The sequence below is a fragment of the Marmota marmota genome, unplaced genomic scaffold, assembly GCF_001458135.2.
Source record: "Marmota marmota marmota unplaced genomic scaffold, marMar, whole genome shotgun sequence".
NCBI classification, from domain to species: Eukaryota; Metazoa; Chordata; class Mammalia; order Rodentia; family Sciuridae; genus Marmota; species Marmota marmota.
This window is the reverse complement of record NW_026000026.1, coordinates 37,196,150-37,207,389: the sequence shown is the minus strand read 5'-3', so window position 1 is coordinate 37,207,389 and position 11,240 is coordinate 37,196,150. Positions and strand designations below refer to the sequence as shown.

The following is an 11,240-nucleotide window of genomic DNA, read 5'->3' as shown; positions in this document are numbered from 1 at the left end:
ACATTGCATCTGACTTTCCAACACCTTAAGACTCTGGGACAGACATCCTGATGACGTTGAAACTCATTGTTAACCTACTGCCCCCAAACCCACAGCCAGTAAGAGGCCAGAGAAAAAGCAGGGCTAGAACTCTGACTGCCTTGAATTATGGCTAAGCTGCTTTCCACTTTACCAAATTATCTTGTCTTATATTTCTCACCTACGAACACAGAATTCATCATATGTTTTATTCATTAGGAAATTAACCAACTATTATTTTGTGACTACTCTTACTTTTTAAAAGAAACTTTTAGAAAGTATGCATGTTATTCTTTAGTAGTTTGGACACTGAAGGAGATAGAAATTTGTGTTACACCTTTCTATATCTTTGATAGCAGATATGTATACATGGGCAAACGGGGTGGATGAACCATTCATGGTTACAGACTGATGAATTTATTTATATATATATATATATATATATATATATATNAGAGAAAGAAAGAGAGAGAGAGAGAGAGAGAGAGAGAGAGAGTTTGGTTGGTTGGTTTGGGGAGTGTTGGTGATGGAATTCAGGGTCCTGTGCATTGTAAATATGTGGTCTACCACTGACTGAGCTATGCCCCCAGCTCCTGAGTGGATTTTTTTTAAAAAAAAGCTGTTGAACATGTGACTTCCTCTTCAAAATTGCTATGCTTCCTAGACTGGCTCTGCTCACAAAATGTGGCATTTGCATTCAATCCTGAAATATCTCCACCTAATTCTGACTGCAGAACCTTGTTCCACTAGCTTTCAGGGAGATTTCTTTTGAATAAAACAAAACATCAAGATGTGATAAAATTATTCATCTGTGCCATTTTCCTCATCAATGGATCCTGAGGGTATGGCTTATGATAAGCATTTGAAATGAATCATGTTAATGTAAGTTTTCCTGGAGCTTAGTTGAAAACATTCTATTTTCCTGCCACACTAGACCATCGCCTGGGCAATGAACGAAATTCTACACCTGCAAAGGGACCTCTTGAGTTGTCTCATCTGTCTGATCTCATAGGCTGCTGCCTTTCTAAACCTCAGAGAAGCCTTGGGGTCTGCATGAACTTGGAGTAGAACTGCATGGTGCTCCAGAAAAAAACGACAGAAGAGGCAGGCAGTCTTGTTTTGCCTTTAACTGAGAACATTGTGCATCCTAGACACGGCACTCAAAGAGGAGATAGCAAATCCAGGCAGCATCTTACATTCAGTGTCACTGGCTCAGCATGTTTAGTTTTCACGGAAGAGCATCTACACCTTGATGAATGTTTCTTTTAGTGTCTTTGCATCTTCCCAGCAACCCTGTTTTATTACTGAGGGGTGAGAGGGAATCTTTTCTCTGGCAAATGTGAAGCTGAATTACCACAAGACAACAGCCTTTCATCAGTCTTTGGAGAAATGAACAAACCGCTCCCTGCAGTTGGCCTGTGCCATTCGCTGACCATGCAAGAAATTTATGGCAGTTCAGATGCAAGAGAGTTCGAAGGTTATTTTCTTTTCAGCAGGAAAGGAACGGCTAACGCACACAGCCTCTTTGCACTGATTAAACAGTCTGAGATGGACTAAGCACTGGGGTGGGAAATTGAGTTTATGTATATAAGGACATTTCAATGAGGCAAGAGAGGAAAGTTTGCAGGAGAGAGGTAGAAACTAGCTTTATTTAATTTCCTGACTTGCTGTCAGTGACTCATGAATATGAGTGTTGCCATCCAATAGAACAACTCCCTGAAAACTTCAGGTTTTTTTTTTTCCCCTTTGAGATGCCACGTGGATACTGCAAATAGTGATATTTACATAATAGGTGCTTTTATATTATTTGGCTCCATTGTCAAAGAGTCATAATCAAATCACATGCATTTTCAGCCCTGTCTGTGTAGAGGACACATACACTGGGGAATCACATAGGCCTTGCCTTTATGTAATTTACAACCGTACTGATTGTATTAGTTTCCTACAGCTGCCGTAACAAATTATCAGAAATCCATTGGCTTAAAACATCAGAACATTACTCTTACTGTTTTGGATCCCAGAAGTTCCAAGTCACCGTATTGGTAGAGGCTGATGGGACAGTCTGCCCCTTGCCTCTTCTAACTCATGGCGGTTACTGGCATTCTAGGCCTTTTGAGAGTATCACTTAGACCTTTGTCTCATAGTTGAACTGCCTCCTCCTTTCCTCTGTGTGTTTCTTATAGGAATATTTGTCATAGGATCTATGTGAATGATTAAAGATGACTTCCTCTTGAGATCCTTAGCTTAATTATAACTGCAAAAGCTTTAAAAAAATGAATTCACTGGTCTGGGGTTGTAGCTCAGTGGTGAAACACTTGCCTAGAGTGTGTGCAGCACTGGTTTTGATCCTCAGTGCCACATAAAAATGAATAAACCAAATAAAATTATAAAAATAAGTAAATAAATTCACAGTCACAGATTCTGAAGATTAGGACATGGATGCATGCTTTTTGTTGTTGTTTGTTTGGTGGGGGATAGGTCACAATTCAATGCATTGCAAAAACTGATAGGTTAATAGGATCAATTAGAATGTGGCTTTTTTTCTTACTGACAGTTTTTTCTGCTTAGTGCTTTGGCTGAGAACTGAGTTTCAGGATCATAATTGGAACAAACCCTCAATGAAGTAAAGCATAAGCAAGGTACCAGGTATAAGAAGTGAGCTAGCTTGAGGATAAACCTGGGGAACATTTAGAGGAAAGAAAAACATAAAGAATAAGGAGAATTTTAGGTAATTGCTTCCCATTCATTGTCTGTGGGAGGGGAAAATCTACCAGTATAGCAGAAAAACCAAAGTACCTTGTAGATTAAAAAAAAAAGGACTGTTTCAGGATTACGTCATTCCATTTACAAATTCATTGAAAATAACTTTGTCCTAGCCTTCAAAGTAGAAAGGCATCTATGATTAGAAAAAAGCAACCCTTTTTCAAATTTTCACATTTTCTGTTAAATTATTTTTAAGATAGTTAAAATGGGCTTGTATATGATCTCTATGGCTCACCAGCACCCTCTCCATGTACCACACACCCCAGCATTCCTACCGTTTCCTTCTAGGTTTTCAGGTAAGAGGAAAGATGTGGAAATGCAGGAGTAGATACCCAGGAAATGGTAGAATCTTTTCCCAAGGGAATTGGACTCTTACCTTGCTTTATACCACTCTGAATTTTCTTCTAAGAGCTTTGCCTACAGAATACAAAGTTTCTTCCTGTTCTACACATACTGCCTATTGAGTGCTTATTTTCAACTTGTCTTTACTCTGGGGAACTGCTTTTCGAGTCTATAATTTTATGACACTCAAACCTACCTGATATTCTCTTTCTGGATTTATTTGATCGTGTATTTACCATTTGTCTCTGAACCCACAAGGAGTAAAACCCATCAGTATTGTTCACTACAGAGTTCCCCAGAACTCAGGACAGAGTTTGACACTCAAATATGCTTTTGATAGAAGAATGATGGTTCCAGCTGTCTTGGGCGTCAACACAGGGTGATGCATGCTTAGACACCCTGCTGATATAATTGCTTAAAGTTAAAAGCCAGTTTTAGAGGGATAAATTAAATTTGTTAATGCTGCTTTGCAAATAGATTCTATGTCCTTCTTGGAACTCCCTTCACCTACACATGTCTTCTTTGTGAAAAAGAGAAAGAAATGTTGAAAGTCATGTTTCTTCCATTATTTTTGCCATGGATCTTCTTTTTGATGTTGTTGTTACTTTTGTTGGTTTTGAATACCAGTGCCAGCTAATCAGAGAGTTGTCCAAACCTTCCAGTTGTGAAAAACCAGGAGAAGGAAGTTGGGTATGATGCTGTGGTGGCACCTCAGTCTTTCTTCATAAGTAATGACAGAGGCAGGGACACATGAGAGGGTTGGACACCAACTGGAGGCATGATTCAGAAATGAATGGGTGGGAGTCTGTTCCTGAAGGCTATCTCATAAGGCCATGCTTCTCCCATAAAAGAAAAGAATAGATTTGTTGAAAAGGGATTTGATTTTGTTAAAATAAACATCAATTTCCCCATCCAATTATCAAATTGGCAGGATCCCATATCCCAAGACACAGTCCCTATTAAAATACTTTCAGGTACCTCAAACATATTTAATGGAATGGCAAATGCCCAAGTGCCTCTGTAGAGCCAGATCTCTCTGGTACAAGCAGATAATTCATTTGCCAAATCAGGGATTATGACAAATACCATTCAATATTAAAGTGTTAGAAAGGGCAAGGAGATATGGATGTCTGTCTTTGCAGCTGACATTTCACCCAATCTTCTTAGTTATAGCCAGCAGTCTTGGCACAAATGTTACACAAAGTCTTCTTCAGGTCCTGTCAAAGTGGCCCTGCCTGGGCTGAAGTTGGTGTTCTGGCATACTTCCTACAGGATTTAGGCAAACAACTTCAGTTGCTATTTGAGATGGCACGTAGGCCATGTGGCTCCTTTGAAACTACAAGAGGAAAGCTCTTCTCCTTCAACACCCATATCAGTGTCGGTGACTGGTAGCATATAGGGTTGAGGAAGGGCAGTAGGCTGGGAAGGTGGAATGTTGGATCCAGGTAGGACTGAGAAATGGAAAGGAGGCACAACAATTTCTCAAAGGCAGACGGAACTGTGAAACTACTAGTATATTCATGCTTAATAAAGATGCAGTGGTGGCCAGCTGGACCTAATAGGAGTCTGAGAGGCCCCCAGAGTTACTCTGTCCCCCATGAAATCTCAGGGGAGGAAGTATCTCTGTATAAAAAGAATGGCTTTGGTATGCTAGTGAAATACTGAGATCCAAGCAGAATTGGACACAGGAGGAGAAAAATGATTTCCCGAACCAGTTCACAAAAGACACGGGAGGATAAATATCTTTGAGACAGTCGTGCCAATGGTGGAGATGGACCACCTGTCAGTATTTCATTACAGAGCAGTAATGGGGGAAGAGGAAAGGTGGGAAATGGTTGAGATAGATAAGATGTGTGACTCAAAGCCCATTCTTACAAGCATTTGTAAGGAATTCCCCAAAGACCCCAATACTTCTGGAGGAATATTCTGCTGTAATTTAAGTGATGCAAACCATGTAGCATAACCTGGTTCCATATATTAATGTGACCTACTGTGTATCCATTGCCTGCTTATCTTCAGATTACTTGTTAAATCCATTTCATAGGTATTTTAAAATAATGCACCTAACCTTGAACAGACAAATATATATATAAACATCCTTAGTGGAAATTGGACTGGATGCAAATGTACAAACCAAGCCAAACAAAACTTGACTAAAGAGTTTAAGGCAATAAAGTTATTTGACATATAAAATAAAATAGGGAGGAAAAATAAATTAAGCTTTTCTTTAACTTAATGAAGTTCTGCTTCTCTGTTCATCATTTTTAAAATGTGCTTGCCTCAAAGAAGAGTTTTTAATTAACTTAATTTTAACTCAATTACCAAGTTATTTAAAATAAGCTTCACAGCTTTTAAGTCCCAAATAAAATTTTATCAATATATTAAGCTTGATATCATCCATCAATTTAGCCACACACACACACAAAAAAAAAAAAAAACTTAATGTAAATCATTGGAAGGTTTACTCCTGAGAAAAATTAAACCTTTGCTGTTCTGAGTCTCTCATCAATAGACAATAAAAAATAAGTATCATAATATACACACCCTGGAATGAAAAACAAGAACTAAGTGCCTTGCTGTTTTAAAAAATAAATTTTAAAAAGTCTGTTCTGTTATATTCACAAATATGTGTATTTGCTAAAACTGCTGAATTTTATATTTTAAGTAGGTAAAATTTATGGTGTGTGAATTATATTCTAATAAACCTATTGTTAAAAAAGGAAATAGAAGTTCTAATTTAAAACAATGTTTAATAACAACTATAAATCATATAGTAATTATTCAAAATTCAATGGTTTTGGATTACTGAACATTAAAAAATTTTAATGAAATGAACATGAACTCAATGATAGTTTATCCACAATTGTTTATAAAATAATTTACAAAGTGAAATCAATATTCTGATCTAAGTGAAGTCAAAGGGATTCAAACCTTCATTTTTGTAAATGAATGCATGCATTAACGTGTGCTTCCATTCATTCACAAGCTTAGCAAATACTACTTTCTCAGTGGTATATACATTCTCTTGATGTGTATGGATTTAGGTATATAGGTGCAGTGATGTTTTGAGACAACATTTTCTTGTACCATTTAATGAACAGCTGCTGTGGGTGTCTTGATTATGGTAAATACTTTGTATTCATTTGTTGTTTTGAATCTTCACTTCAACTTTTTCAGAAATTCTGATCCCAGAACTATAGGAGGGGCTCCCTTTCTAGAGCTTCATGAGGTCCTTCCTTTTTCAACTACAAATTTTTGTGGTGCTGGTTTTCTTTAACACTTCAACCAAAGCACTGTGCATTACAACAAATTGAATGCAGAAGCAGATGAGAGAATTTTCTGTTTTTCGGTAAGCCAGATATTAAAGAGACTTGCAATTTTTCAAACAATACCATTTGTCTCACAAAACTTTTGGAGACTGTATAGTTATTATTTTTTAGAATTATATAGTTATTTATCTTAACATATAATAGCTATTTTATTATCTAAATTAATAGGTAAATATGTGTTTGTTTTAATTTCTAATATGCTTACTATCCAAAAAATATAATCCATATCTAACAAAGCAAAAATTATTTTGGGTTACCAACAAATTTTAAGTCAGGAAATAGACTCTAAGATAAAGAAAAATAAACGAATAAATAAATAAAACAGAACTGCCAAATAAGAGAAATCCTACAGCTAAGGTGTGATCATCTCCATTTCAGATATCCAATACCTCACAATTATTCAGTGGCAGAGCTGCCTAATCTTGAACACAATTCTGATTTGCCTCTGGCATTCTGTGGCATTAACTGAGTGTGCAAATGGTGTTTCTCTTCCAAAAGGCACATGTGCCTTTTAGGGTCTCTTCACTCAGCAACATGGTTGTTCAAGCAGGGCAGAACAGTGTCGGGATTTGCGCAGATGCTATTCCCATGTCTTCCTCACTGTTTCCCTCTCTGCTTCCCTGACAACCATCAGAGAGTAGCTTCATTCATACACTAGAGAAAGGGTCAAAGTGGGAAGCTGTAAATGGGTGAGTTCCTGCCTCAACCTACAACCTGTTTTCTAGGTTCCTATGAAATCCAGTGCCTTCCTCCATCTGTGCAGGTTTGGGGTATCATACTGAAAGACATTTAACTCTGGAGTTAGCTAGTCTTGGTGTTGAGTCTATCCTTTGCCTGTTAAGTATTCTCATCTAGGGCAAGCGGTATTTACTGTGTTGTGTTTAGTTCATTCCCCTGGATCATGTCTCCATGTGCTGAAGGGGTTGGATGATTTAATAAGCTAATACCATTAATGTACTTGCAGCAGAGGAGAAGAGAAGGAAAGTTGAGCATCCTAGCTTCTTATTTCTCTTGATTTGTCCTGTCCTAAATGTTCTTTCTTTTCCATATATATGTATGTCGTCCAACAACACCTGTGAAATCCTGAGGTTTTGATTGTTGTTTGTGTATGTTTCTATATTGTTTTCTTTTAATTAAATTAATCAATTGATTTTGGTGGAGAAAAGGAGTGGTTTACTGTTGCTTCACAAGTGTGAAATGTGAATAAGCAGATGTTTCTTGCTTAGACAGGTGTCATGCAGGAGCTCTGACCCGGGAAACAGGGTTCAGCATTCAGCAGGTAGAACAAGATGTAAGACACAGGATAGTAAATACGTTTTATTCAGTGGTGGCCACAGCCTTCAGCCTCCAGCTTCAGCTTCAGCCCCCAGCCAGTTCCATTTTAGTTCTCATTTTGCCCTGTTGTGTCCCCTTTAGCCCCTTTGTTTTTTGCCATGGGCCCTTTTTATATGCAGGCTAAACAAAGAAGTCACACTGTCAAGGGGTTACAAAAGGGGGAGCATGCTCAAAAGTTAATGTTTATGACCTTGAGTATACACTCTGAATCAGAGTGTTTCTGGCCTTGATTAACCATAATATAGCCAGTTCCCAGCCCTGATTACACATTAAAACCATAACAGCCCATCAGAAGCCTAGGTAAGGGAGCCTAACTACAGCCATTTAGGGCCTGTCCCAACAACAGGTGTCTAAAATGTCCCTTAATTCTTTGATATATCAAGTATCAAATACTTTTGCTACTCTATTTTCTCTCAAGACACACTTTCAAGCAGGAAGAACTTATTGTTGTTTATTATTAGGAAGTAGATGCTCATCAGAATAGAAGTGTTTTCCTGAAGCTAACTGGATCTCAAGTGTAGGCCATCATCTCTTCTTTCTTGGTTGTTCCTTCTGCTAACCTTTGACTTGAAGCAGGAGCAGGTTGAGATGATTGATGTATGATATATGGAAACCACATGCAGCATATAGAATGTCCCAATGATGTTGTTTTCCAGCTCTATGCTCTGTCGGAGGTGAACAGAAAAATCTACAAAAAGCAGATTGTTTGCATACATTAGGCAGTTATTTATATTCCACTAACATCTCTAGTCACAGAAAATAAATATAAACCATATTAAATTTCTGATACTCAACCATTTGTGAACTACAAAAATGCTAATTTTAGTCTAATGATTACTATCACAATAGTCTTTAGAAGAAGAGACTAGCAACCTCAACAAAACTCCTCATGTTACTAAGTAAAAGCTCAGGTAAAGTCAGGTGCAGTGGCACATGGCTGTAATCCCAGGAACTTGGGAGGTTAAGGCAGAAGGATCTCAAGTTCAAGGCCAGCCTCAGAAACTTAGCAAGACCCTCAGCAACTTAGTGAGACCGTATGTCACGAATTTGGGGCAAAGGGGAAGTAGGGCAGAGGAGTGTGGTATGGGAGCAGGAAAGATGGTGGAATGAGATGGACATTATTACTCTAGGTACATGTATGACTGCCCATAGGGTGTGACACTACATCATGTACAATCAGTGAAATGAAAAGTTGTGCTGCTGTTGCGTACAATGAATCAAAATGCTTTCTGCTGTCATATATACTTAATTAAAATAAATAAATACATTTAAAAAAATAAAATGGAGTGGGAATATAGCTCAGTGGTACAGCACCCATGGGTTTAATCCCCAGTACCAAAAAATATTCAGGTCAGATAGTCCCCAGGAGAACAGTAGAATACAAGGAGCAAGAGAAATGTTGAAAGAACTGTACGCATCAATCAGAAGTAATATCTACAGAATTACACTAACAGAATAGACTGAGTCATTTTAATTCTTGTTTTAAGCAGATACATGTTAAGGAGAATTTGTACCTCTTTGAGTCAAGTGTTCTAAAGGAGTTCAAGCAAAGAGGGAAATAAATAAAGAAGTAATGAGTGATGGTGCTCATCCCTCTCTGTGAGGACCTCATAAAAATTAGCAAGACAAGAGTCCCTTCAGCTCACACATTTTTCTATTTATCAGCAATAAATAATGCTGATGAAAGCTTCATTTGGGAAAATTTACTCCTTAAGCCTTCAGGAAGCATTAGCAAAATATTTCAGCTCTATTTTCCTTCTCACTTCATAACCCAATAGCTATTTAATTCAAAAATATCTGGCTGCAGGAGACTTAATCCACTTCAAAGGAAGTAAAGAGTTCCTTGCCATCTGAAAAGAACATAATGGAACTTCCATGGTGAAGGATTGGATGATATACTATAACTGTATTTTAATAGTTCTTTATTCTACTGAAGAATTTATGAATCAAATCCCAGCCAAATACACCTTCCCCAAACATACCTACTTGAAAAGTGTTTCTTAAATACTAAATGTCCATGCCTATTACATCAGGGCTGCTTTATCCAATGTATTTCCACTTTTCAAGAAATAACAAGTATAGGAACTATGAAAATAATTGACCCTTTTGGATGAACTTGAAAAAATCATAGGTAAGAATTAATCCATGAGCCAGAGCAGAGGAAAACAATTTTACCCATTTTAGGTAGATGATCCTGATTTGTGCTTGCAAGAAAACAAAACCAAATCAAACAAAAAAACAATTGGCATCACCTTTTGGATCCTCAAGATTCCTAAGAGAAGAGCCATATTCTGGAAGCTGACATCACACCCAATCATTTTTGAATCAACTACTATCTCAAAGTTTTCCCTATAAGGCTCTGTCAATGCAGAAGTGAGCTAGAATGAATAGCCAAGAGCAATTAATAAATGACAATTAAATGATGCACTTTTTCTTTCAATAACCACAAGATCCCAAGAGAACCTTGTGCAAAGTCTGACTTTGATTATATTGTATGGCTTCTCTCCATTAATTAGAGAAACCCGTGAAGCATACACTTGTCTGCTTTTGGCAGATCAACATCTGGACCCTTCAACTCACAATTTTCCAAGTGGCAGTCTGTTTTATGATGTAACTCAGAGCTTCCACCAAGAATAATAAAGACAAAAATGCCTTAGAAATTAAAAAAAAAAGTGGCTCTAAAAGGCTTTATGCAATCAACAGGCTTGAACATGAAGCCTGTTTCAGTAAGGATAGATGTGGTTATACTGCAGAAAAAGTAACCCCAAATTATCAGAGGTTAAGCACTGTGCAAAGTTCTTTCTCATTCATCCTAGATCAGTCATGAGTCAAGACATCTTTCAGGTTGCATCAATCTTGTGACCACAGCTTGTCAACTTCTGTTTCCATGGTAACAAGTGCAGGTGACAGACTTTAAGAGGCAAGCATCAGCAATTAAGTGCTGCTGCCTGAAAGTCGTGCTTAGCATATCAGCACACTTTTCATTGGTCAAACAAGTTACATGTCACACTCATCTTAAAGAGGGCAGGAAAAATGTTTCTGGGTAGGGAGAGAACCTGGAAAAACCAAAGAGACACAATAATAGCAAAGGCAAAGTCTGAATTAGTCAAACAAGATATAAACTGCATTTAAAGCCATAGGATAGAAAATTACTAGAACAAATCTATCATGAGAGACAGAAAGCTCAGAGATTATCTACTTCACCCAAATTTAAGTCCTTCTTTAATAAAACAATCTTTATGCTACTCCTTATATAAGTAACTTCTGTATATAAATTAAGCTCATTAACTCAGTTGACTTGCTAATTTGCTTAAGCCTGTATTCGTATGACAAGACATCCCTCAGAAGCAACAGGACATCCTTAGTCATCTGGCACTATTTATAAACCTCATTCAAGATCCCTCTTTTGTTTCACAAAAATGAAACCCCATTGAAAAAATATTACAAAATTTT

At 37.4% G+C, this 11,240-nt stretch overlaps 1 long non-coding RNA gene across 1 annotated transcript in view; it reads right to left on the bottom strand.

Moving 5' to 3' along the window:
• Positions 1-7,759: 7,759 nt before the first annotated feature.
• Positions 7,760-11,240, bottom strand: part of LOC125619178 — a 66,653-nt gene continuing 63,172 nt past the window's right edge. Inside the window, exon 3 of the long non-coding RNA XR_007350689.1 lies at positions 7,760-8,475. This is a non-coding gene — a long non-coding RNA (uncharacterized LOC125619178). The remainder of the gene's footprint in view (positions 8,476-11,240) is intronic.